The 26,786-nt window shown below is 35.3% G+C and overlaps 2 protein-coding genes across 4 annotated transcripts in view; one reads left to right on the forward strand and one right to left on the reverse strand.

The window, feature by feature from the left end:
* The window catches only part of LOC145678573 (uncharacterized), a 124,895-nt gene extending 104,826 nt beyond the window's left edge, over positions 1-20,069 (reverse strand). The window contains exon 1 of the mRNA XM_081748881.1: positions 19,872-20,069. The gene's annotated coding sequence lies outside the window, so the exon portion shown is untranslated. The remainder of the gene's footprint in view (positions 1-19,871) is intronic.
* Positions 1-26,786, forward strand: part of LOC145678572 (telomerase protein component 1-like) — a 556,234-nt gene that overhangs the window by 204,511 nt on the left and 324,937 nt on the right. The gene's annotated exons all lie outside the window — the stretch shown is intronic.

Below are 26,786 nucleotides of genomic sequence, written 5' to 3' on the forward strand. Positions count from 1 at the left end.
GTACATGGCGAGTCCTGCACGGATATAAAAAATGTCCCCATGTTGGCATGTTGGCATGTATGTAATAGAACACAGCAGAACGCCTGATACAGTGTACTTTATCATTACATATTACATAATGGGGCAGTTTGAAGTTTATGATGATGGGTTGGAATGAAAGAAAGGATCAAGAGCTGAGTTCCAATCCTTAATCAAAACTTTATCAATTGTCAGTTCAAAAGGAGATGGATTCTGTCGACAGATAACGATGGCTTCTAACTATGGCTTAGCAGATCCGATTCGCTCCAAGTTTTTTTTTTTTTTTTTGTTGTTGTTTCGAACAAACCCGAAGTTGCGGTCGCACTGGCTAAACGAGTATCCACGCACAGGATATAAACAAATTATTGGGTCTAGGTCAAAACCCCCACACTCAAGAAATGTCAAAACGCCCGCACGATCGGTCATAACTCCCACACAAATGGACAAATCTCCCAAACGCACGAACGGTCAAAACCCCCACAGCCAAAACCCCCCACACTCAAGAAATGTCAAAACGCCCACACGATCGGTCATAACTCTCACACAAATGGAGAAATTTCCCACACATAGCAACGGTCACAATCCCCACATAAATGGACAAAACTCCCCACACAAATGGACAAAACTCCCACATGCAGAAATTGTCACAACTGCCACACAAATGGACAAAAACCCCACACAATCGGACAAATCCCCCACAATCTGAAATGATCGTGATTGCACGTTTTTGTTGCGGCTCTTTACGACGCCCACTTTAGTGTTTCTGTCATTACAAAAGAGTGCAAGAAGAATAGTTGCAACAACAGTTTAAGTGGAATAAAAAATGTTATTAAAAAGTACAAGGGCAAGACATACAACCAGGATCATTTCAGAGTGTGGGAGATTTGTCCGATTGTGTGGGGGTTTTGTCCATTTGTGTGGCAGTTGTGACAATTTCTGCATGTGGGAGTTTTGTCCATTTGTGTGGGGTTTTTGTCCATTTATGTGGGGATTGTGACCATTGCTATGTGTGGCTGTTTTGTCCATTTGTGTGGGAGTTATGACCGTTGGAGGTTATGACCGATTACCAGTGTAGGGGTTTTGGCTGTGGGGGTTATGACCGTTCGTGTATTTGGGAGATTTGTCCATTTGTGTGGGGGTTATGACCGATCGTGTGGGCGTTTTGACATTTCTTGAGTGTGGGGGTTTTGGCTGTGGGGGTTATGACCGTTCGTGTGTTTGGGAGATTTGTCCATTTGTGTGGGCGTTTTGACATTTCTTGAGTGTGGGTGTTTTGGCTGTGGGGGTTTTGACCGGTTCCCAAATTATTTCCACTTTATGAACTTTAGCGAACCAAGAACAATACGGTATTTTGTTGTTGTAGTGTTTCTGTTTTCTCCACGTGTAGCATCATACAACAATACTACTGTCCTTAGTTATGAAACTTGCTGAGGTTCTTTTTTAAACAGTCAAATAAGAAAGAAGCTACCGCTGCTAGGGTCTGAAGTCATCTGTGCGCCAAAACAGTAGTGCAAAGGCTTACAAAAACAATATCGCCAGTCTGTCAAAAATAAAGATATCGAGATGAAATTTTCACACCACCTACAGTATAACATGGCGGTTCGTTTTCAATGATTTCCGGAAAAAGGGCACATAGGCCTATGTGCTCTTCTTCCGGAATAGACCTCAATTCCAGTTTGCATGGAAACTTGTACGTACCGGAAATGGAACTCAAAATTACACGCACAGAAATCACACGTTCTAATCATTCGCACAACTCAAATACTAAAGAATGTTTTATGAGAACCAACACTGACATTTTAATAGAGTCGACTGCTGTAGAAATTCCATAGATTAAGAACACGAAGATTATTGCCGTAGAAATAAGATAAGTTCGCCATTGTGTGTTGTTCTGTGTTGAGTATATTCAGTTACGGTTATATATATAATGAATAAATTTCTTCTTTTAAGGTTCAAAAATACGTAGTTACATATAAACATTTTCTCTCTTTGTTTAAAATGTCATTTCGTCAGTACATAATGAATGATAATGAGGAGTTATTTAGTTACATAAAATTACGGAATAATTAAGTAATGGGGAAAAGATATATTCAAAATGGAAATCGACAAGTTTATAATAAAATATTATTACAAACGTGAAGGAAAACGTAGGTCAAAATATAGGAGGGAATTCTAAAACGATCCAAATGCCAAATTCTCACTAAAATGTGACAAATTTAATATTGTTCATTTTTCATTCAGAAGCTTTTGATTTGGTACAATTCAAGTGACCGTTCTATTATTTTTGGAGGAATTGTTAATATCCTGCTTAAAAGAGTTACGCAAACATCCATGAGTTTTTGTAATCATCCATGCGTTTTACCTTGGTTAATTTATTTCTATTAACAGTTAAAAATGTTAAAAATAATTGAACCTAACAACCTGTTGAGTGATTCCTGTTTCCCAAAAGATTTGTTCATTGAATCTTTCACTATTTGATTGCAAATTGAACTGTTTTATTAAAGCTGACAAATCTTCTCTACCTGTCAGTCAAAAGTGATCGCTAAACGGACAAAAATTCAGTTGATCGCAAACTGGAATATACTATTCTTACTCAATAAAGTGTATTAGTAAATGAAATTTTTTTTTTTAAAGATTTCCTGTGAAGTTCTAGTATCAGGCCTATGTAGGTATGCTATTATATATTAAGCCTACGCATGCTGTCTACAAGTAAAATTATAGCTTATTTTTCTGTCATTGAAAGAATGAAAAGATATCAATCTCTATATTCAGTTGGTGTTATTTATGGAAAAGGATAAGTATACACAAGATAATAAAGAATATATATTCCATTATCCATCATTTGTCCTACCAATAGTTCTAATTGCAGATTTTACATGAAAATAAAAGTCTAGAAAAAAAAACTGGGTTCAAGAATTGAGTTTTACGATCTTGTTGTAAGAGGAGACCACCACGGAAACTAAAGCAGTGCTAATCGATCAATAGCTCAATTGATATAATTTGTTTGGAGTTTAAGTCTTTCTGTGAAATTGCAAGCCCTCTTTATCATATGTGAATTCCCTTCTTTAAAGTTGTACATTGAAAGTGTGCGTTAAAGTTGTTGAATGATTATCTGTTTCTGATGTAAGTATAGATATATTTTCCTATCCTTTTTCTCTCCCTCATATAAAGTGAAATGAGTATTAGATGAAAAATGTAGACAGTGCGCTACTATAGAATGTAATTTTATCTTTTTTAGAAACACTTCCTGCGGGTGCCCTTAAACGGAGAATCTTGTGTCTTAGGACTCTAGGAAGTTGTTAATTGTATTCGTCAAACGTGCATTCAATCTAAGAAATAACTTTCACTGTATCTGTAGGACATGCATTTTCCCTGTGTTCTAACAGCAAATGTATGTTCATGATGTTACCAACATGTGGGTACTTGTTTTTAAAAGAGGACGAATCATGTTGTGTGCTGTTGATTGTTCGTTTCCCTTTTTCCTGACATTTCACTTACATAACTCAATGAAAGAAAACAACAATACGGACCACTTTTTGTTGGTCAGAAAGGTTTTTATCTGCTCGAAATCATCAATTTATGTCAAAATGTGTGTACAATCCTAGTACTAGTACATCGCAACTATCTAACCAATAAGTGATTTAAAATAAACTTCAGAGAGATCTCTCATTTATTTATATAGTTAGTGTATTCTTAAGGGATTTAATTATAGTGCATTGTTTAAAGTTATTGAAATTTGAGTTCGAACTCCAAAGAACACTAATTCTGCAATGATAATATCGGTTTACAGAGTTGCTTTTTTTTTGTTCTCTCATCTCAATGTGTCTCATTATTATTACTTATTAGTCTTGAGGTTTCCGACCACGTATTGCACGTAAAAGACGTGTGGTTTATTTCAATGGTTAGCTCGGGTTACTCAACTGGGTAAGTCGATGACCGCCTACACGGAGAAAGGAGTTAGCAGTGCATTTTACTGGAAGGAACGTGTTTCCCATGCGTATATCTCATAATCTAGGTTTAATTCAGGTACATTATGTGTGTTAATGATGCAAAGAAAGAGAGAGAGTGGATTTGAGATGTTCGTAAACATTGCATTGATGCATGTTTGTGCTGAAAATGAAGCTTTCTTGAGATGATGGTAAACAAAACAAATGCAAATGTTTTTATGGTTAGTAGTAGTCGTTAAGTTTACGAGGGAGAGACAGAAGGTCATAAGAATTGAGAACGACCAGAAGACCGTTACCTGCAAACTCTGTAGTTCTACATTCGTGAGGGAAATAAGGTAGACCACAATAAGTTAGTGACTGTATAGAGGAGTAAAATGGAAGACTTCTACAATTGAATTAAGTGTTGTGTGCAGTATTTTGTTTACACAACGGGTCAGATTCCGCATTTAGGACACCGTTGGTAAGACGAGGTATAAATAAGGAAAGATGTCATTTATACAGGGTGTTTCAAAACAACACCGACAACGTTTTGGAGGTGATTCCTGACACCAAGACAAGACAAAAAGTATTGATCAACCTGGGTGCACAAATGCTTCCTTTCGAAGTTATAAGCTGCTGAAAACATGAAAAAATGAAATTCAAAAGTCCATAGCTCCAAAGCTATGGGACGTACTGTAGTTGGGTGAAGACTTCACTTAGCAAGTAGTATGTGCCCTATCCAAAATCCATGTTTCAGAATCCTGCGGTACCTTCCCCAACAATTTTTTTTATAGAGATAGTTGGTGAGTACTTCCAATTATATGCCCGTAGCCAAACTCCTTACATAAAAATTGTTAAGTGAGTACTTCAGGATTCTGAAACATGGATTTTTATGTAGAGCACATAATAGTGCATTTTTGCACCCAGGTTGGTGTATACTTTTTGTCTTTAATCACCTCCAAAACGTTGTCAGTGCTGTTTTGAAACACCGTGTATATACTTCTGTACAGAATATAACTCGTTGTAGCACTCAAGAAATAATTTAGTTTAGCCTTTTAACTAGCTGATCTTCATTGAATTCCCTCATACTATCTTTTTTTTCTGTGTTTAAATTAAGATGGAATCTGTAATTAAAATCGGATAAATAATACCCAGAAGACAAGAACGACGATCGACGATAATTATTTTTTAAGGCTTATTCATTTCATAACTTTATCACTCCTAGTATTGTTAATTTGATAATTCTATACTTGAATGGCAGATTTGCCGTAATAAATTTAGATTGATTTAGTATTCCACTTTAAATATTCCCAGTTTTTCCTACTTTTTGTTTAACCCCCTAAGTAATTTCAAGACTCAAATATAGCTTATCCACGAAGACTTAATTGCTGGCAGAATTTAAATTTGTATAACTATAAATGACATAGCCATATACAGAAGATATTAGGTAAATGATTGTCGATAACTATTGTAAATGTATACTAATGCAATTTTGTGTTTCCGTATAAATTATAATTATTTTAGTGTCACAGACCTCAGGTCATTATAGACAAAATTTAATGATATTGGCAGTTTTCTCCCGTTTGTTATGCTTCCTGTAAAAGAAGATATAGGCCTATTAGTAAATAACTTTTGCCGGAGTAGCAAATACAACTCATATGATGGGGCGTATTGTAAGTGTTGTACTACGTAATAGGTATAATGTTAGGTTTCTAAACGCACGATTCTGATTTTCACATCGAGGAGAAAGTAAGAAGGAAAAAACGTTTCGCTCATTTCCCTCTTCTTCCGAATTCATAATTGGAATAACATTTTTAAAAGATGCCCACAAATACACTAAAGACACGCAAGCTTTTTTTTTAATGTATTAATTTGCAAATAAATCCAACAATTATACAATATACCAAAACAAAGGTAACGTGTGGTTGCTGCTCGTTTCTAAAAGCGTCGTTGGAGGAGTCAGAGGGACCTAAGAGAAGAGAATATTTTCCAGTGGGTTTTCAGAGCTTAGTAAGATGTATATAATCAGTATGCTGAATTAGTCACTAGCAACCAAAATTCAAACTTTTCACATTAAGTATGTTAAACTATTTGCTTTATAACCTTAAAATCTATTCAAATTTTCCGTGGAAGTTCAGATTATTTTTTTTTTTTTTTTTTTTTTACCGAGACAGTTTGAAGTGCTGATGGTAGTGCAGAATAGTTATGAAAAACTAAACATCTAGTTATTCTTATTAGTTTGGAAATATAAAAATCCAAGAAATGGTCACGGATATCTGAAACATCAAGATTAAAAAGAAAAATAATTAAGCAGTTTCAAAACTAACCAATTAACACTTAAAACTTATTCCGCTGTTTCCATTTGGCGATTTCAATGCATGTTAAGGTTCGCGGAAGAGCGGATGTAAAATGAGCATTGAAATTAAAAACCGTAACATGTTAGTTGTTGCATAAAGATAAAAGTTATTCCATTCCAGATAAAAGAATTAAGAACATGTGAAAATTAATGAATTAATCCACGGTGACTTGAGTATGAATTCCAATAGAAGATTACTGACACCTATTACAAATCATAGAACATTTAATTTTAAAGTTTTCCTGTATTTGATTGCATGCAGTATTAGAAGTTTCTATTACTTTGGCACAATGACATTAAGTGTAATTTTAGAACGTACAAAAGTCCTGCCCATTTTTGATAAGCCACCGTTTATCGTAATACCGGCACAAATGGCGCCGTCAGTACGGCGAATATTACGGTTAGCGCAGCAACAGGCAGTGATTGTGGAAGACAAGCTTTTAGGGAACAGTAGTGTGTTGGTGTAATGGAAACCGATAAGGAACACATTAGGCACTGTTTACTTTTTCATAAGGGAAGTACTGTGGCCGTAGTTTGTCGCAGCATTTGACAAGCGTTGCAGAGTGCAATGTGCGACAGTACGTTTCGTCCCTGGTTGCGGAAATTCAGGGATAGAAACAAGCTGTAGGGACGGTCAACGATAGTCTGGACGTCTGTTAGTGTTTTCCAAGGAGGATCTTAACCAAGCCATAAGAAACAGCCCGAAGCCAACTGTAAGAGAATTAGTGGGCATCTTCCGTGTATGCAGGACAACGGCCGAAGATAGTTCAAAGTGCGAAGTTCGATTGTTGGATTCCACAGCTGAGTTCAAACCAACAAGACGTAGAGTCACAACTTGTATTTCGTGTTTCCTGTGCTAAAATGATGCGTTTTTGCCACGCGTTATTACGAGTGATAAGTTGATTATGTACTGGAAAAATAAGTTCGCAGAGCTATGTGACATTTCCAAACTGCCATCATCACGTCTAAAGAAGAACTTAAAGGTAGGTAGGATAATTCACTGGAAGGTCTTCGGTTCTGATCAAAAGCATAATCCACATTTCCTATGAACAGTTGGTCAGACAGTGAACAACATTACAATCGAAGCAGCCAGGCTTCCTGAACAGTCAAGGAGTCCAGCATGGGTGACGCTGCGATTAGACACCCAGGTAGGATAATTCACTGGAAGGTCTTCGGTTCTGATCAAAAGCATAATCCACATTTCCTATGAACAGTTGGTCAGACAGTGAACAACATTACAATCGAAGCAGCCAGGCTTCCTGAACAGTCAAGGAGTCCAGCATGGCACTTGCTGCTGCGATTAGACATGAAAAATTAATAGACTTTGGTTCGGATGTTTCACTCCACTCGCACTTTTCTTCTGACATGACTTCTACAGAATATCATGTTTGACGCGTTGGAATACTCCTTCGCTCGGAAAGTCGAATAATGTGGAGGTTGTGAAAATTTGCTTCGACTCCAAACTTGAAGACTTGTTATTGGCGTAGAGTTCATCTAGACATGAGGTTATTAATTGCAGTGGTGACTATGTACAGTCCTATGTGAGTTACAGTTTGTTGTTCGCAATTCTATCCGCATAGAAGTTTTGAACGGATAGTAGTTTTGAACGTACTCAGTAGTTTAAAATAAACTAAATCAGAAATTTATGAATGACAGAAAGAAATGAAATATAGCACGTAGAAAGTATTTCAGAAAATTCTGAAAGGAATTTATATTTTATTCCATGATCGATAATATTCATTCATTTCTGAATATAGTAAAGTAGCTTATATTTAGGAACTAATGACTTACGAGTTAGACTTAGTGTTTAGTTAATACATGATTAAATTTCTAGCTTAAAAATGCAGATTATCTGCTTTTCCATAAAATTGTAGTGCTGCATGCCTCACAGTCATACATTCTTACGATCAGTCATCATTATGTTTGTGCTTATTATAGCAAAGTAGATACATAACCAACCTCGCTACTGATGCGTTGAAAAATATGCATGGAAACATATGAATTCGTTTTCATGGCGCATTTCCATTGCGGCAGTGCATAATATGCAACAGTGGCAGTATCATAGCTAGGTTCTGTGTTCGGCGGAGGGACTGACAAGAAGACTTCTTTTAGATTTGGCCACATTTAGTGGCATATATACTAGTATTATCCCTTACAATATTATCCCTTAGTTTTGGGATTCTCAATCCTCGTGATCCCTTGGTTAGGAAATGAGGAGTGATTTATACGGAAAACTCACTATTGTTGCATGGCACGTGTCAAATTTTGAGAAATTTCTAGTTCTTGCACTACGTCGTCAGTATTCGACAATCACTAAATTGAAACGAATTGTAGGATGTAACATGTGAAAAACTGGAGAAACTACTTGATTTGTTAAAGATCACCATAATTTATCAGAATGGTGCATCCAAATGAACAGTGCTTTAGAGCCTCTTCAGTACATTGAGCTTACTCAAATATTTGATTCCAATTAAAACATGTAATGTTTTTATGTTGTATTTCTAAGTGTGAATTTTGTTGTGGAAAACACCTTGAGAGGGTTTTTGTCTGAGTACTACATACACTTTTAAAAATACCTTTTCACCGATTCTTTTTTTAATTTTTACAGTCTGTCAAGAAAGTAATATGTATTATTCATTAGTCAATAGAACACAAAATATGTATTATTCATCAAAATTTATTGTATCGCCTTTTAAGTAGACCCCTTCCGATATAATACACTTATGCCAACGAAAAATCCAATCATCAAAACATTTTTGAAACGCATTTTCCGGAATCGGCTTCAGTACTCGCCACGAATTCACTTTGATATCTCCTATCGACTGAAAACGGGTGTCTCGAAGTGATAATTTGAGTTTTTGAAAAAGAAAAAGTTGGCTGGAGCTAGATCAGGGGAATACGGTGGTTGTTCGAGAAGATTTGTTGAGTTTTGGGCCTGAAATTCATTCACAATGATAGCCTTGTGAAATAGTGTGTCAGCAGTAGTCAAGCGGCATCACGTTTCATGCCCAAACAATCGTTTAAAATGGTACGAATTGATTCGCAAGACACACAGATTTCAACGGCTATCTCTCGCAGACTTAAACGACGATTTTCAGTCACCATTTCCTCAACTTTAGCGACGTTAAGTTCAGTTGAAGACGTTGATGGTCGACGAGAGCCAGGCAAATCTTCCACCACCTCTCGACCGTTTTTGAATGTACTGTACCACTCATACGCACGTATTTTTCGATCAAGTCGATTCACCCTAAGTTTTATGTAGCATTTTCAACGCTTTGGCACACGTAATTTCATTTACAATGAAAAATCTCAGACAGATTCTTTGTTCCATAGTTTTATCCATTGTAAAAATCGCTCATACTCACTTGCGATGAAGTCACAAATGAAGCACTGTAAACTGTAATGTTATTTCTTCTGCTACGTTACGTTCCCTGATTCTAAATGTATGTATTGAATATTTATAAAGATCACGAGATTGTCATGAATCACATAACACAGTTATTCACTTTTGAATATATATATATTCACTTTCAACATATATCGTGTTTGACACCTTAAAATATTATACATTCATTCTTTACAATATGACTCTTCGTTCTATCTATCTTTCTTAGTTACCATAACAACAACATCAAACAGATAAACAAGTCGTCATAGCAACGAAAGTAAGAAAATAACTCGATATGATACAAATATTTAAATTATTTCTTTATATTTTTCTTCTTCTTAATTGCTTGTGCCTTTAAAATAGCACTTTTGCCCGTAAATATAAACAATACTTAGTAAGTACATACAAATTATACATTATCGTTATAAAACAAACTGACAAATGGCGCTAAAACTCCGCGTAAACATAGAGGGCAGTTGTGCTAACGTTGCGACAAGAATTACGACGCTCCCTTTCATTGGGTTTTGTAAATGTACAATTCCCGATACTCTCTTGACAGAATGTATCATACGTTCGGTCATTAAATTCAAGATTTCATTTCGCATCTAATGTAAGTACGTAAAATTCCATTAAATATTTTACCTTTACATACACAAACTCTCTTGTCAAGGATCTGGCTTTTTGATACTGTAAGAAGTGTGCGTTTGTATTGAGGGCATGTCAATTCACGTGTCACCTTGTAACAAAGCCATCATTAGTTAGTTCTTTAACATATTATCCTTAATCCTAATTTTTAATCGATTCCGCCACTCCAACTTCTTAATTTCCAGTTTATATAAGACCATAGGGAAAAAGAACTCGGCTGAGTAGTCCCACCTAACTAGTTGTAGCATAAATATACCAAATTTGGCTTTCGACATAACACGGATGTAATACAAGATAAATGCATAGGCGATTTAAAAAATTGATACTTTTTGAAGCACGTTGTTGTGGGAATGCTTTAATGTCACATGGAGGGACGGCCGCATGTTTTTTTTTTTTTTTTTTTTTTGTTTCTCAGGGAATGAGTGAAAGATCCACATACAGGCACAAGTCGAAATACAAACACATTGCAGCACATGTCTGGAATAACAATTATTTACGCGCATTGCATAGCTACAGTAAATATACTATAGTACTACAGCATTTAATGCAAATATATTAAATATTAAAGTGTAAGTAAACCTAGTGAGCTACTACCCCTTCCCTCCTTGCGTAAGACTAAGGAGACCCAGTATGCTTTGTTGTATATTTCGAAGCAGCGTGCGAAATCATAACAGTCGAAGTGAGGAGGGAGGGACGGAAGAGTAAAAAAAAAGAAAGAAAAAGAAAAGAAAAGAAAAAATTTCGCACTAGAATATTTCGACATGGAGAGTTCATTTATTTGAACATCCATAATTACTAAACAATGTTAGATTAGGGACACCGTCAACCACTGGCTCGCACATTAATTAGACCTACATGTCAAACATATCTTAATTACTAATGTATATGAACTACTGTAATTAATTTGCAAGCTTATGACAATAATATCATTTTATTCGCCCTTAAGAAGTTCCTAGAAAGAGCGGTGTGTATTCCTGCAAATACGAGTCCTTAAAATAATCATTTACTTTCGTAACATATAAAATAAATAGATGTGTCGGAATGTAGTTTATAAGTAAAAATGAGATAAAATTTGATTTTCTAGTACATAAGTTGATTATCTCTGTTATAATTGTAAAATTGTACAAAAGTGTGTATATACTTTGTAGTAAATAGACATGTTTTGCTCTTATCACATTACGTGGTGCTGTTTCCTACACATGTCTGTGAGCAGTATGTCCATATAAATGTGTAATATTTACAATTACGTTAGATCCCACATTTTCCAAAAACATGTTAAATCCTACTGGTGTTTGCTGTAATGCTACAAAAGTAACAAAGCACACACTTAGCTTTGCCTTTAGTAGAAATTCACCATAAGAGAATTCCAGTAATACGTATCTAAAATACTTTCTACATCGTTTGTTTTAATTATTCATAGTAAACTTATTGCATCTCTTTTGTTAGTATAAACTTCTTATATGTAATCTTATCAGTTGTAACAGCGATATAGTAGAAGCTGCGTATGCAAAGTACTCTATATGAGTTGAGAAGGGAAATGTAAACGTACTTTTCGTTTCTTGCAATGAATTATGTGTGAGAAATAAGAGTACAATTCTTTAAAGATTAAGAACCGTGAACTGCGTTTAGGTAAACACAGAATAAGGTGCAGTGAGTAGATAATTTTGAATTTGCTAAGCAAATTATTTCAATTAAAGTATAATTTGGAAAGAATTACCTTGTAAACTATTTAAAGTATGCAGAAAGCGTGCGAGTTTTTGTATACTTTCTCTTTACTAACAACGAATAATTATCCTTTTAAGAAGATGACACTTGTCAACTGACAGTTCCTACACAAAAGAGAATTTTCTACTTTTGCTGTTAAAGAAGCGTTTAAAAGATGCTGTTATGCAATAAAAGAAATAAATTGTGTCAGTGTTTATTACAGTTACTTGCCGATTTTTCATTGTTGAAAAGTCAGTTCTTAAGACGCAGTAGACATACGGTATATACCGGTATATCAAAAATTGGTCAATTTTGTTATGACTGATGAAGTTATTATTTTCAACATCAAACGCTTGAAACTTCTTAACGCAAGATTTTTCAATGTAGGTAGTTCCACATTTATAGACTATTCTGCCTCACTGTACGTCGTTTGAGGAAAACTCGAAAAGGAAAAAGTGCAAAAGCAAGGTTCAGTAAGGTTGACAGAGAATTATTTGAATACACTTGACCTGGTGACTTATCAGATACATTTAAGATGACTCGGGGCTGTTATGATTACTAATATTTTGTATCGAATGGTTTGCTTTACTGGGGGAATACTGAATGAAATATAGAAGAATGTCTTTATTAATTGAATATTTTAATTATTGAATATTTTGTATACTTAGAAAAATATTGTGAGGCATTTGGCTCCTCAAAATGGTTATTTCTAAGGGTAACGCATCAACCTGACTCTATAAAGCCTGAAAAAGTCTCTAAATAGAAACATCGATTTGGGGAGTTTTGCCACATAATATATAGAACTGTACCAAGGTCGCCCGAAGAAAATTTTCTAGAGGGGGGGGGCATCTCCATAATTGCTATATTACGTCTGGTATTTATGATATTTAATGTACGTGGTTTGCTATGTTACGTATACACTTTTGTGAGCCAGAGGGGGGGCCCGGGCCCCAGCCTGTCCCCACCTTCGGGCGCCTGTGAACTATACGGCTGTTGAAAGACATTGAGCTAAGTTCCGTGATAAATTTTCCTTTTATTTTGAATACACTTATTCTCGAACAAAATATCAGAAGGCACATACACGGCTTAACCTCGTCTTGCCGTAGTAATTCAAATTTCAAAATTCTTTGAATGTAGAATAATTTTTGTGCTAACTAGAATCATGTAGCCACTCGCAATTGACTAAACTACTCCCTTTGCTTTCTCAGTTAATTTTAGTTTGAGTTTTTCATTCTCGTATTCATTGTTTTACATATTTCAGGCTGCAGCTTTCGTGTTCTTTGACTTACAATAATAGCCCTGTATCTCGGTCATCGACATAAACAAGTTGGTTCGTACTCGTCGCGCAGCTTACTATCGGGTGCTAACTAAATTAATAGCTATTCCCTTCATTGAGTTGTAGATGCTCTGTTGTAGTCCACACTACATAGTTCTTGCTCACAATCATTACGTATAACTATTTCGTTTTTTTTCCTGCCATTATTGTAATAGTATTAAGAGAGAAATAAAATAACGAGGTAAATATCCAGCAAATCAGTAGCTACTAAGAAAATCTTAAGTAGTGCACAAGTTTAATTTTGCCGCAAGCGATGGAAGACATAATAAAGATTGGAACCTTTTCTCCACAAAGAATTAATGAAGTTACGCAATCAACTTCCTCCAGTCAAGTATAACACTTTTTGCAATAAACAGGATCTATTGAAAAAAAAAACTCATTGTAGGAAATTACACAAAATCGAGTTTCTAGGGAACCAATATATCTCGATAGTTGTTTGAGGAGTTAATTGGTTATATGCGTGTAAGTGCGTGAAAATGTCTGACTTCCGGCATAGTTCTTTCAAGTCTGCAGGAACGTCTTGAGCTTCTATTTCACAGGAAATACTTTTAAAATATTCCGTGAATAAGGCAGCAAATGTCTAACTAATTAAGAGTTTATTTACTTCATAATAATAATAGTAACACTAATAATATAATAATAGTGAACTTCAATCAAAATTGAGGTGATTAATGTGAGCTTTGAGTATTCACTTCTAATCAAGAGGTGAACAAGAAAATCAGTCTAATCAACTTACTCAAGCGAAGTGTGTTAAGTTCTGTGGAGACATTAGAACTTTAATCTTCAAATACCAATCGCATAAAAGGAAGCCATTTAAAAATAATCATTTCGAACAATTAAAAGGTTTTTTTTTTTTTTTGTTTGTTTGTTTACAGTTACTACCCATGAATATATGATTCGCATCAGAAAACTACATAGGAAATCTGATGTCCGTGAAAGAAAATGGTTATGTTGTAACTGCATAATCAAGTGAATATGTAAACAAATCCTAATGCACTGGAGTGAGCTCCTGATTTCTAATAATTCAGATAATAGAACTCCGTTCAGTGGCAGATTTAGCTCAGGGGACCTAGGCTCCGTCATTTTTTTTTAAGTATTACCTGCATTTGTATATTTGTGATTTTATAGCAAACTCATGATATACCTTTCGTAGTGTGGGTTCTGGCTGTCCCCCAGATTTTACTTTGTAAATCCGCCACTAACTTCCTTCAGAGGTAGTTCCGCTGTTATATGATGTTGGTAAATTGAGAAAGGATTCTAATGAAAAACCAAAGCCGGATTTCAACAGAAAAAAAATCGAACCCGAATCAGCATGTCTTGAAGTAAACATATCAGCAGGAACTAGTAACTACAATGCGAAACAAATATGAATGAAATGTGAACTTATTTGTGATCTGCCTACAGTGAACTGACACCACTATCCATAGCCATTACATGAAATCAAAAACTAAACTTTAGAATAACTCGTCTTCACACATAAGGGGATCTTCACACAATAGGATGCCAAGCATGATAGCACGATCTTTAAATAAGTCGGAATATTTTTATGTGTAGGCAATTTAATTTATTTTTTATATATTAAATCATCGACCGAGGTAGTCTTTTAAAAGAGGCCATTTGATGACATTTGCCAAGGGTGTTCTATGTACCGTTGTTGTTCTATTTTTTCGTAAAGAATTTTATATGATAGAGGGATAGAGTTATATGTTGGATAAGTATCGCACTAGAAGAAAAGCGCATTCATTCGAAGACACCTGAACACTTATTTTTAAACTTTTGACAAACTCTTAAACTTACAGAACACTACACAAACCCTATCACGAGTAGGATTTTTTTTTTTAAAAAAGTAAAATTAATAAAGGAAGGAAAGATGGTTATCATAATTGATTATACCTAGGTATCTAGGCTTGTTTCAACCAGCTTCTGAGAATTTTACAATTGCACTTTCTCTGTCTCGCTAATATACTCCGATCTTTTCTGTGCAGAGCATTTCAATAGATCAGATTGTTTGCTACCGTTAGCACTATAAATATTTACTGACGAATCACATGTTTGTAGTAAAATGGTCTTTTAAAGAGAATTTATTGTTTTCTGATAAAATTCTGTGGTCACTGATCGAAAGGTCAGCATGAAGAGGGTTCCGACATAATTGTTCTTATGGGACATCCGTTCCAGTAAAAATAAATAATGAGGGGTGGTCGTTCAGAGGGATAACACTTTTCAGAACATGATCGTTATTCATTAGCATCTGCTTATTCTTCTCGTAGTTCGACTCATAGGCATTGCTATTTTGTATGTAGTACCACTACGCTACGCAAATTGGGCTAAACCCATACAATGTGTATATTTGTTGTTCACAAATATACATCGGAAGATGTACGATATGATTCGCTTATATAATTATCAAAGTGTTTCCGCATATCTTCTTTTACTGAGGCTACTTCTGTAGAGGATTTTAACACAGTTTTACTTAAGAAATTCTAAAGTTTTTACTAAGTCAGACCTAACCCATTATACGAGAATGTAGTAGATGCTGACGATGATGATAAGATTACTGCGAAACCGTACATTTTGCAAATATGTATATGTTAATTGATTTCGTGACTGGCTGCGAGGTTTGCTGCAAGCAAGTGCACTGCAAAATGTTAAAATTAGCCGTATAGTATTCGATTTAACTATATTGTGCTGTTTTACATATCACATTTAATATTCCGGAACGTGACTAATTACCTAGGTATTTTCGTTTTCGTTTGAAAATGTTTCCGTTTTGTTAATTTTGTATATAATAAAATAATTAATTCAATATAGTTAAATTGGGACCAGACAGAGATGATGGAGAGGAGAAACAACAACAATAACAATTACTACTACTACTATTACTACTACTACTAATAATAATAATAGGTACAAGTAAATAAGCGAAAGTAGCTTAAGCTCTCAGATGAAACAATATCGTATAGAAGGTAAAAAAAGAATGGTTGTTCATTATATATGAGTCGGACAGTATGATTGGGACTTCATCGGAAAAACGTGATAGGTACCAAATCACAGATGACGAAGTTACCTAATTTCTTAAAGTACCTTCACCACCAAAAGGATTACGTATTTGCCCCACTTTAATATGGAATTGCTTTGGTTATTTTTCAGTAGATTTGAAAGAAACGTGGTACTCATATTATTTTGGAATTGTGAGTCGCTATGGATTTTCCAGGACCCACTCAAGTACGTATGCCAAAATCTGGACGTAACATTAGTTACCTGATTTGAGAGTAACTTAGCTGCATAGGGGGACTCGTGAGGGAACTCACACTAGTAAAAATAAAGTTCTATCGCTTGAAACTAAGAGAGTAAAGGTTATCTAATGTAATGATTCTCGTATACAACAATTAGTGCATTAAGAATGTTTTCTTCCTTTAGCTTCAAACGAAAAAAACTTTAATTTTCACCAGTATGACTTCCCTCATGAGCTGCCTCTCCTTAGCTGATTTATAAGCCATAAGGTTTAGAAGTTTTAATATTATTATTTAGTAGTGTACTTCTGTGTGATCAAATGATGCAGAAGTATTTCTGTATATTTTATAACAGGAAGTAAATCGTAAATATCCTAATTAAATGGAGCGTTTTCAAAAATTATATGTATATAATTTTCTTCGTTCTTTTGTTGTAAAAATGGTTCAAAACTCTGGCTACGTATTACGAAAAATGTATACTTGCAAGGCTTCGTTCTTCTTTCGTTTTCAAGAAATTGAAATACTACTTTTATGTTAAGAGGACGAGTGACCTGTTTTTTCAAGCAAAGAAAAATGTTTTCTTTCATTCCTTACGAAATATTTTATGTTAAATTTTGCATGTGTCCTTGGAGTGGCTAAATATTTGCGTTGATATGTTGTTACTGAACTGAATATTCGACGCACATGAGAAGGTGGGACTAAAACACGCACATACAAGTTCCAGTTGTTTGCACTTTCAAGCCAATTGAAACTATCTGATATTGTTTTAATATTTGTACCAATTATAGACAATGACATATATGTTTAGAATTCTGACACCAAATGTTCAGTGGTGCAGATAGGAAAGTCATTATTAAGATATAGTATCTTGTAGGAAGCTTGTAAAATCACTATAGCAGTACATGCGATGAAACAAAAGTTTCTGAATTCCTGTATAATTTAACATGGTCCAAGTGCATGAAGGTTAAGATTGAAAGTAAATAAATAAATAAAGTGCAAACCTACTCTATTCAAAGTATTTACAACATGCTGCTGCCAATCTGTACTTATAGAAAACCTTGATAAACGTGTATCATCTCAAAAGTAAATGTATCTAAACAATAGTCAATAGTGCTAATATCAACAATTTCTTATGTGTATTTTAATAACACATTTTTCAAGATCTGGACAAGTGCATATGCATTAACTTAGTACTTTTTGTCAAGGAGTGTTCTATTTTATTGAGATGACATTTGAGATACTAACTCCAGAAATGCATATATCTTTATACTATTAAAGAAATTACATACACTGAACATCATCAATCATACACTGACTGGCAATCTGATGCGAATCCTATGTTTTACTTGTAATTTCTTTTTCTTTCACCTATAATTTTCAAGGTGTATTCTTCAGGTAAAATTTTTCTTGATACCCCAGAATATTTGTGTGGATTATGTAGATACTTTCTCCTAAAGATCAATATGACTAAAGTGAAAATTGGATTATCATTTGGATAGGGGAGAGGCCCTTTCTAGAGTCGTTAAAATAACAATAATAATGTAAAGGCCCTACAGCTGAATTTCTGGAGTTGTTCATGGAGTTTGCCACGTAACCAGGGCCAGGATTGTTGGTACATCTCCCGAAATTCATTAACACCCCCACTTTTTAAAAATGCCGAGAGGAAAGCCTGGTCGTTATTTTACTACGAAAATACAATGTTGAGTAGCGTCAGTCATCCATGCCAACTTGTTTCTCTCTGCATAACTGTCCTACACCATGCTTATAAACAATCAGCATCACGGAATTGCTCACACAGTATATTTACATTTTACTATGTCCCATTGGCATATGCACGTGTTAATAACATTCTGCGCTCACACAATTTCACCTTATTCCCATTCCCATAACCTCCGTGTTTTATATATTTAAGGACACAATATAAAATGACAATCACTCTTACACATGTGGTATTTTGTTCTACACAAAGTCTGAATGCGTAATCAGAAACAGAATGAACTTACAGAGCGTCAGAAATGGTTTATATTTATTATTCTCTTAATACAAATAGAATAATAAAAATACAAACTTCAGGTTCCAACCTATATTTTGCCTTCCACCAAAATACGTGAATAGTTGTAAAATTAGTTTTGAGAAAGCAATGCTGGAATCTGCGAATTAATGTAATTCAATATCCAGAGTGGATCATGTGAAGAAATTAGACTTCGAGTTATTGCTTTCACGTTAGCCAAAATTAATAAATCAAACTTTCATTTTTACAAGTAACACATAATTGTAGATGAAATTAAAACTAAAATGTATTGAGTTCGAAGCATAGTCATGTGTTACCAAGTTCGTTGATTTATATAACTGCTATTTTATATTCGAAAGTCCGTCTTTTTTAATAAATTATAAAGGATATGGTGTGGTTCCCTAATCCATTTATGTATTTCGGGCAGGCGTTAGTGTGTGCTTCATATTTACTTACAATAATTTCCACTAGCGCTTCACGCTCTTTCACGAAGAAATGCACATATTTTTATGCATAGGCTATTAATGCGCCTTTGAATATTCACTGTATTCTTTGTGGACATTATCTTCTTAATCAGGGCAATTAGACGACTTGGAATCGAACGCTATACGATTCCTCCAGTGAGAGCTCGCTCATTACGCTACGGCAGTGCCTTGATTTGTGTTGACAGTTGCATGTTAATTAGTTAATTAATTATAGTATATTTTGATTTTTGCATGTGTGGTGGTTTTAGATTTGGTGTAAATTTTCAAATATACTCTCCAGCAGGACGTTTATTTGTGAGCTATTAACAAATAATTATAATAATAAATCAATTTTATAATTATTAAATCATAAACAGAAATTGAACTGAACCAGCCCTTAAAATAATATTTTAATTGACACTAATAAAAGAATGGAACACGTGCATTCCTGAGAATTAAATCTTAAGTAGTTTTGCTTTTGAAATTGTCAATTTTATAAATGGGGAGAATACGAGGAAGTCCGGGGAGTCGCCCCTCAAAATACTTCATTACTAAAGAATAACATCACAAATTCATAATCATCATTCCAAGAAATAATAATAATAATAATAATAATAATAATAATAATAATAATAATAATGGTTACGTTATTTCGTTATTATCCTTCGTTTTTCGTTAATATTACCAGCGATCTGTATTGGTGCATGACAGAGTAATTGACCGGCAACTCAGCAAGGTAAATGATAGTTCTCTACTACAAACTGGGAAATAATCAAATAAATAACACACTTACCAACTTCTTAGTTACGAACTCTCAAACGAAGTTGAAACTAATATTCACTTTATTTTTCTCCAGTATTTACGGTCCACACATTTCCAAAGAACGACCTGTCACTAAACGAAAGTCACTAACAATAAAAACAACAGATCCACGGCAGGAAATTCACAACCACCATCTCACGATTACCTTCGCTCGCCTGGCATCGGCTCCAGACTGAATGTGAACTCGAAAAGATTTTCTTTCCCGCACTGTCTTCACGCTTGTGACCTCCAGAGTTGCCAAGTTGTTACCCAGGTATCTGGCACTGCCTACACCTGAGAGCACTGGTTTGGATGGGAACTTTGGCTTCCCCGGATCCTTATTAGATCGATTCGTTTTTTGTTATATTTAATTCCCTCACCATATTCCTTTGTTGTCAGCACGCGATTTTTTTAAAATTAATTTATTTGACTAAGCTGTCTGTCTGAGGTTTCTGAGTTCTCGAAGTTTTTCTCACAGAAGAAGATTTGTCTTTATTTAATTTGCATTCAAATTTTGTGTGAAAATTATCACAAATACACGAAAAGCAAAACTCAAATGTAGTAGATGTTGCTTTTGGAAACTGGTTGGCGTTCTCGCATTTATTCAGAGCACTTAAACTCAGTTCTCAGTGGAGTACGTGTTTAAGTCTCATGATGAATAATAGGTTCATGTCTCACATAGCCTCAGTGTACTGTAGCTGAATCCACCCCCAGCTATGATGCAGGAGATCCCGTTTCGTTCCTCAATGGGAGCGGCGGATGTTCGGAATCCATAAACATAGAAAACGAGAAAGTACAGCAAGAATAAGGTTTGATGAATACTACATTTATATCTTCACTTGTGTGGCTGTTGTTGGCACACTTCGTGCATTATGTCTCCCATGCTTGAACCACCCCCACTCCGTTATCTTCCCTTCTAAATAATGCTGAAACAGGTGCTAAATTATGTTAAATGAAAAGTCTAAATACCAAATATCATGCTTCTAAACTTAAAGGATTCCGAGATATCGACATCTTACCATAGGCCTAATAATTGCAACCCTCATTTCCTACGGTTCATACCATATTTCAAAAAATTCCATCGTTAATAGTACCTTATGTTACAAATCATATGTACTGCCGAAATTTGAAGTTTCTAGCTTAAGGAACTCGTCCTGTGTGTTAATCAGATATACTTTATTATTATTATTATTATTATTATTATTATTATTATTTGTAGAGATTGTACGTAGATTTAGTCTGACATTACATTAGGACATTGGAAAGAGATACTAAATTCAATTAATCTAATGCATGAAACTTTATTATTGTAGATTAACATCGATAACAGTAACATGCTTGGTTTCAATTTAAAAGAAAAAGTGTCACCACAGTCCTCAGATAATAATCATGTTGACGCCAGTCAAGTGAAAATGTTCCGTATAGTTATCTATTAGTATGATGATAAAGTGCGGTAGAGGTAATAATTTTCACATAAGATTTATTTTAACTTTCAAAATAGCAGAGATGGGAAGATAGGGTGTATTGATTATGAACTAATATGAAACAAAGTAATAGAGCGTTCCCCGTTGGTATAGTGGCGAGATTTCGGTGTGCTAGTACCGATCTTAGATTTTATTTTTAAGTTAAATCTGATTCTTATTTTAAGTTTATGAAATAAGAAAGTATGGAAATGACTTTACTTGTAAACAATTGTATTTGAAGAATTAGATCACTATGCAAATTCTGCTATACAATCATGTGTGTGAATTTGTCTTATGCGCTTATGACAGCTTTACTTACGTAATTGAACTCATTACGAAAAGCTACCACAGACATATTACTTTCTTTCTAAATTCCGAAATTTGTTCTGGATCTTCTGGAACCCGGACACGGAATACTTTATTAACGTGGCTATACATCACGTCCACGAGCTTTTAGATTATCAACAAGCAAAACCCTGATATAAAATATTAGGTAATTTCAAGAAAGGGGAAGTTCCGAGAGATCTGGGAGTTCATGCACTTTAGGTAGTTCATGGAGTTGGTTCACATCTTTGTCTATCGTCATCATGGACATAACGACTCCTTTCAAGTTTAATACCGCCGAAACAGTGTGTTCGACATAAACACTATAGGACTAGTAAAGGACTACTAGTCATCAATACTCTGTTTCTGAGGTAATAATTGACCACCAACAAGAACTACATCAGGGTCGAAGCTAAGCAGTAATCAAAAGCATGGAATTGGAAGTTTCATCCTCATCTGAACTTACCAGGTATGTGTCATAGAAATCTGTTTGTGCTAGGCTTTCCAAATGCATAAGACAATTCATTCACAAACACATACATTCACATTCAAAATTAAACTCTATTAAAACTCTTTTTAAGTTTGATTTATGAGATTTAATAATTGAGCCTTTCGCTATACACCCCTAAATTAGAACCTAGAATTAGAACAATCTCATATATCAACACCTTGAACAATTTGAACACATTACGGTAGTCCAGATTCCAACTTAATATGTAGATCCAAATCTCATATAGCCTGAAAGGGAAGCAAAACTCTAATCCAACAACGACAAAGTGATTAGTGTGATTGATATACAGGATGTTTCAAAACAACACCAACAACGTTTGGGAGGTGATTCCTGACACTAAGATAAGACAAAAAGTATAGACCAACCTGGGTGCACAAATGCTTCCTTTCGGAGTTACTGGCTGCCGAATACATGAAAAAAAAATGAAATTTAAAGGTCCATAGCTCCAAAACTTTGGGACCTACTGCAGTCGGGTTAAGACTTCACTTACGAACTAATATATGCCCTATCCAAAAATACACGTTTCAGAATCCTAAGGTACTCACCAAGTACCTCTATAAAAATTGTTGTGGAAGTACCACAGGATTCTCAAACATGGATATTTGGATAGGGCACATACTAGTTTCTAAGTGAAGTCTTGACCCGACTACGATAGGTCCCATAGTATTGGAACTATGGATCTTTAAAGTTCATTTTTTCATGTTTTCGACAGCCTTTAACTCGCAAAGGAAGCACTTGTGCACCCAGGTTGGTTTATATTTTTTGTCTTATCTTAGTGTCAGGAATCATCTCCCAAACGTTGTCGGTGTTGTTTTGAAACATCCTGTATATATATTGTTCATAGTATTTAAATTTGACTATCCAGTCAATAATGTAAATTCATAGACGATCGAATTACGCGGTCATGAATAATATTTGATATCATTTCTGTTTCACAGTACTAGTTTATTTTCATCAATTTCTGATGTTCATTTACTTATCCTTCAACATAACCACTAGATAAAAACGTATATCTGTTGCGAAAAACATTGGTTTAGTTCTAGATCATGTAAATTTGTATTTTGTTTTGGATCGATTTAGTTCCTTTTTTTATAGCATCGATGCTATATGAAACGGGACCTACTGTCTAAAGTGAGTTCCGACCCACTATTCACATACATATTTGAGCCAAGTGCCTTTACCAGAAACCAGTGCCCTAACAGATCTCTTCGAGGTCCCGGTGCAGAAGGGTACTTGGAAACCTCTAATCATTGAGTTTGTCCAGTGCAGGAGGATATTTGTGCCCCCTCACCACCAACAAGGAGGGAGTTAATTTGAACAGTTGAAGGCGATTCTTTTGCTAGAAGACCATAACAAATGACTTTTTAAAATTAGTTATACATATAGTTCCTTGGTTGGTTTTGCGGGACTTTATGTTTTTGAGACCCCTTGCTGTAGCAGTTGCTGGGCCCATGAACGGATAACACCATTGAAACAAACAAGTCAGCTTATTAGGTTTTCCGATTTCAACGAAGACATATTACATATAAAGTTTTGATAATAATTATCGCAATGATATACAAGGTTCAATCACAAGTCTTGCATCCACAACCAAACAGCAGGCGCGTGGTTTCGCCGTGATCGACCATAAGTACATGGAAGACTGGCCCATGAAGTAGTGTGGCAATGACGATGAGTGGTCAACAATATCTCATACGTGAACTGTTACTGTATAAGTTCGAACTTGGGTGTAGCGCTGCGGCAGCAACCCAATATATTTATAATGCGAAAGGGAAAGTGCAGTGAACCACAGCACAGAAATTTGTTGGTTTCCGTGCAGGTTGTAAAATTGTCGAAGATCAGCCAAAGTCAGGCAGCCCCACAGTAACAGATTCTGTGCTGATACGACACGTCATGGAGGAAATCCATCCATCATTGCACGACGATTATCAAACCGACTCGGCATGTCCTAGTCCATTGCAATGCTTTATCTTCACGAACTGGGGAAAATAATCAGGAACTGCCGCATTGTGTTACATTGGGGGACCCAAGCTTAGGTCCAGAGGAGAGTGGATGTATACCGTCAACTGCTGCAAAATCCAGAAACAGATTGTTACATTCGACAAATCCGAATGTCCAAAATGAGTTGTTGAGCAAGGGCCAACTTCCAGAACAGGTCGTCATGCATTGCCGTTTCGAGCATAAAGTCATACTTTGTTTGTGGCGGAACTCCGACGGGGTAACTCACTCCGAGTTCGTTCCTTACAGTCATACACACGGAAAAGAAAGTATTTGACAGTTGACAAATTTTCTTTTGCCAATAACTCGGGAACAAATGAATTAATTTGGATCTTTTTGTTGTTATCCTTAGAATAGTTGTAACTTAACAACTTGCCAAAGTCGATATTCTAATAGGTTAATTTATTGTTGAGTTATTAGGAAAAGAAATTTTGTCAACTGAAGAATACTTTCTTTCGTGACTGTACCATCAATGCCGACCTTTATTCCGAACAGTTCAAGTGAATTATGCTGCACAAAAAGAAAAAGAAACTTCATGCCGTCGAACTGATGCCATACCTGGCATATAGTACTGTTTTTGCTTGTTCGGATAACTACCTCTTTAGGTCCACTAGTAGGAGATGGAAAGGCAGTCAGTGGCGTGTTTGCGTATAAGGGCAAGAAGTGGTATCGACGTGGAATCGAGGGAATTGACAGGAATATGAAGGTGATTGCAGACAATCCCACTCGAGGGACTTGGTTCTTTGAATAGTAATCTGCCGTCATTGTACTGTAACAAATATAGGTACGTTGTGTTCCAGAACATTACAAGACTTTATTGTCCTTGTATTGATGAATTTGCTGTCAATTCAGTGTCTCTTTTGCTATTCTGCATTTAAAGCCTCAGCGTCTACTGGCTATCTGCAACATACTGTACTGTATAATGAGAGGTACTTTAATCCGTTGTAAGATTTAAACTACTTTTACTTTTCTGAACATTACTTGCATTTTAATTGAGTGCGAGGAAAGAGGATCGACATAAGATTGTTACTAATTTGTTTGTTTAAATCTCACATAGACAAAATGAATTCAGTAATAAGTGAATTCAGCGTTCAATAATATAAGCTTGAAACAGTATATGCGGGACCCCTCGTTGCGCCGCCTCTTCTTACGGCTTTTCCAGGAACCAAACCCATTACCACGTGCACAGAAAGCACGCGTGTTAGTCATGAGGAGAAGCGTGTAAGTTTATGGTGGACAACATCGGGCCCTGAAATTTCTCGGGGTTTACCTAATTCCTCACACGATCTTCGTTTCTTCAATTTAACCCTTATTACTTACATATATCATCCGTTCACCTTAGTCTACATAGCATGATCGTGGAATGGTAAAGTAAAAATACAGTTTCTAAGAAATTTACAAAATTCATCGACAGGTGCATATTACAGACATATCCACGGAACTGTGGTTGATAATTCGGATGTCGACCTTAAGAAAATATTCCAGAAATTTTCAGAGTATACTGTGGAAACATACGCGTACATCCCAACAATTTTAAACAAATATTATCCGTAACATAATGAGAACATTTTCGCAGAATTTAAGTGCTTCTTACTTATTGCAGTTCAAGGTATTGCCGCATTTTTCTCTATCGTCTTTCCGCATGTCTCTTGAAACCGCATGTCATTTCAGGTTTTGCCAGGGGAGAGAAAGTCGTCCACCGACATAGAGTTTCACGTTTTTATTAGTACTGTATAAAATTTATTAAAATGCATGTTACCTCAAACTTAGGAGGGCAATTGTGTCCCGCTCTCCCCAAATTACTTCTCTGTTCCAGTAGAATAAATAAAAGCTGCCAATTATTAATGACAATAAATTACATACTTGTAGAGCCATAAAAATTAATTTTAACGATTTTCTCGAAAACTTTGAATTTACCTTCATACGATACTTTGTTCACGACAATGTCGTCTGTCGCTTGATGAAAGTCATACCTTTCTATACATTCTTAGAGCGCGTAAATCAGATTGCACTGTATCAACGGGAAAAGCAACCTTGTCCTTTGAAGAAATTGGGGAATAACTTCTGAAACTTCATCTTCAAATCAGCGAATTCGTTGTAAAAGAGCCACATTCCCTTCCGGTGTGGTCAAATATCTTTCAGGTGCGTTTTCTATGTTGAAAGTGTACTCGTTGTTTAAAGCTAAGTATCCTGATTCTTCAATTACCATTTTCATCAGAAATACTTCACAGATCTTTTTCACATACTTCCTTCTCTTGTGCTTCACAATAGGTTTTGTAAGTCATACACGACTGAGCTTGCGACGAATACAGAGTAATTGAGAGTTACAATTTTTGCAACGTACAAACATAGTTTTCAGACGTCAGATTTTACATTACAATAGCTTAAATAAACATAATCCGTGAACTGATAGAGGTTTGAAATGATCGTTAATAATAATGATGATAATAATAAAGCCATAATAAATTACAATTACCCATAATAAAGCCATAATAAATTACAATTACCCAAATAATAAAATTTGATCAAAAATAACACGATGGGTCTCGAACCTAGGTCTGTCGCTTGGTAGCTTCATATGATCTATTACACTACGAGTCCGTCGTGTAAA

Source organism: Thermobia domestica, chromosome 2, assembly GCF_964235325.1.
Source record: "Thermobia domestica chromosome 2, izTheDome1.hap1.1, whole genome shotgun sequence".
Classification (NCBI taxonomy): Eukaryota; Metazoa; Arthropoda; class Insecta; order Zygentoma; family Lepismatidae; genus Thermobia; species Thermobia domestica.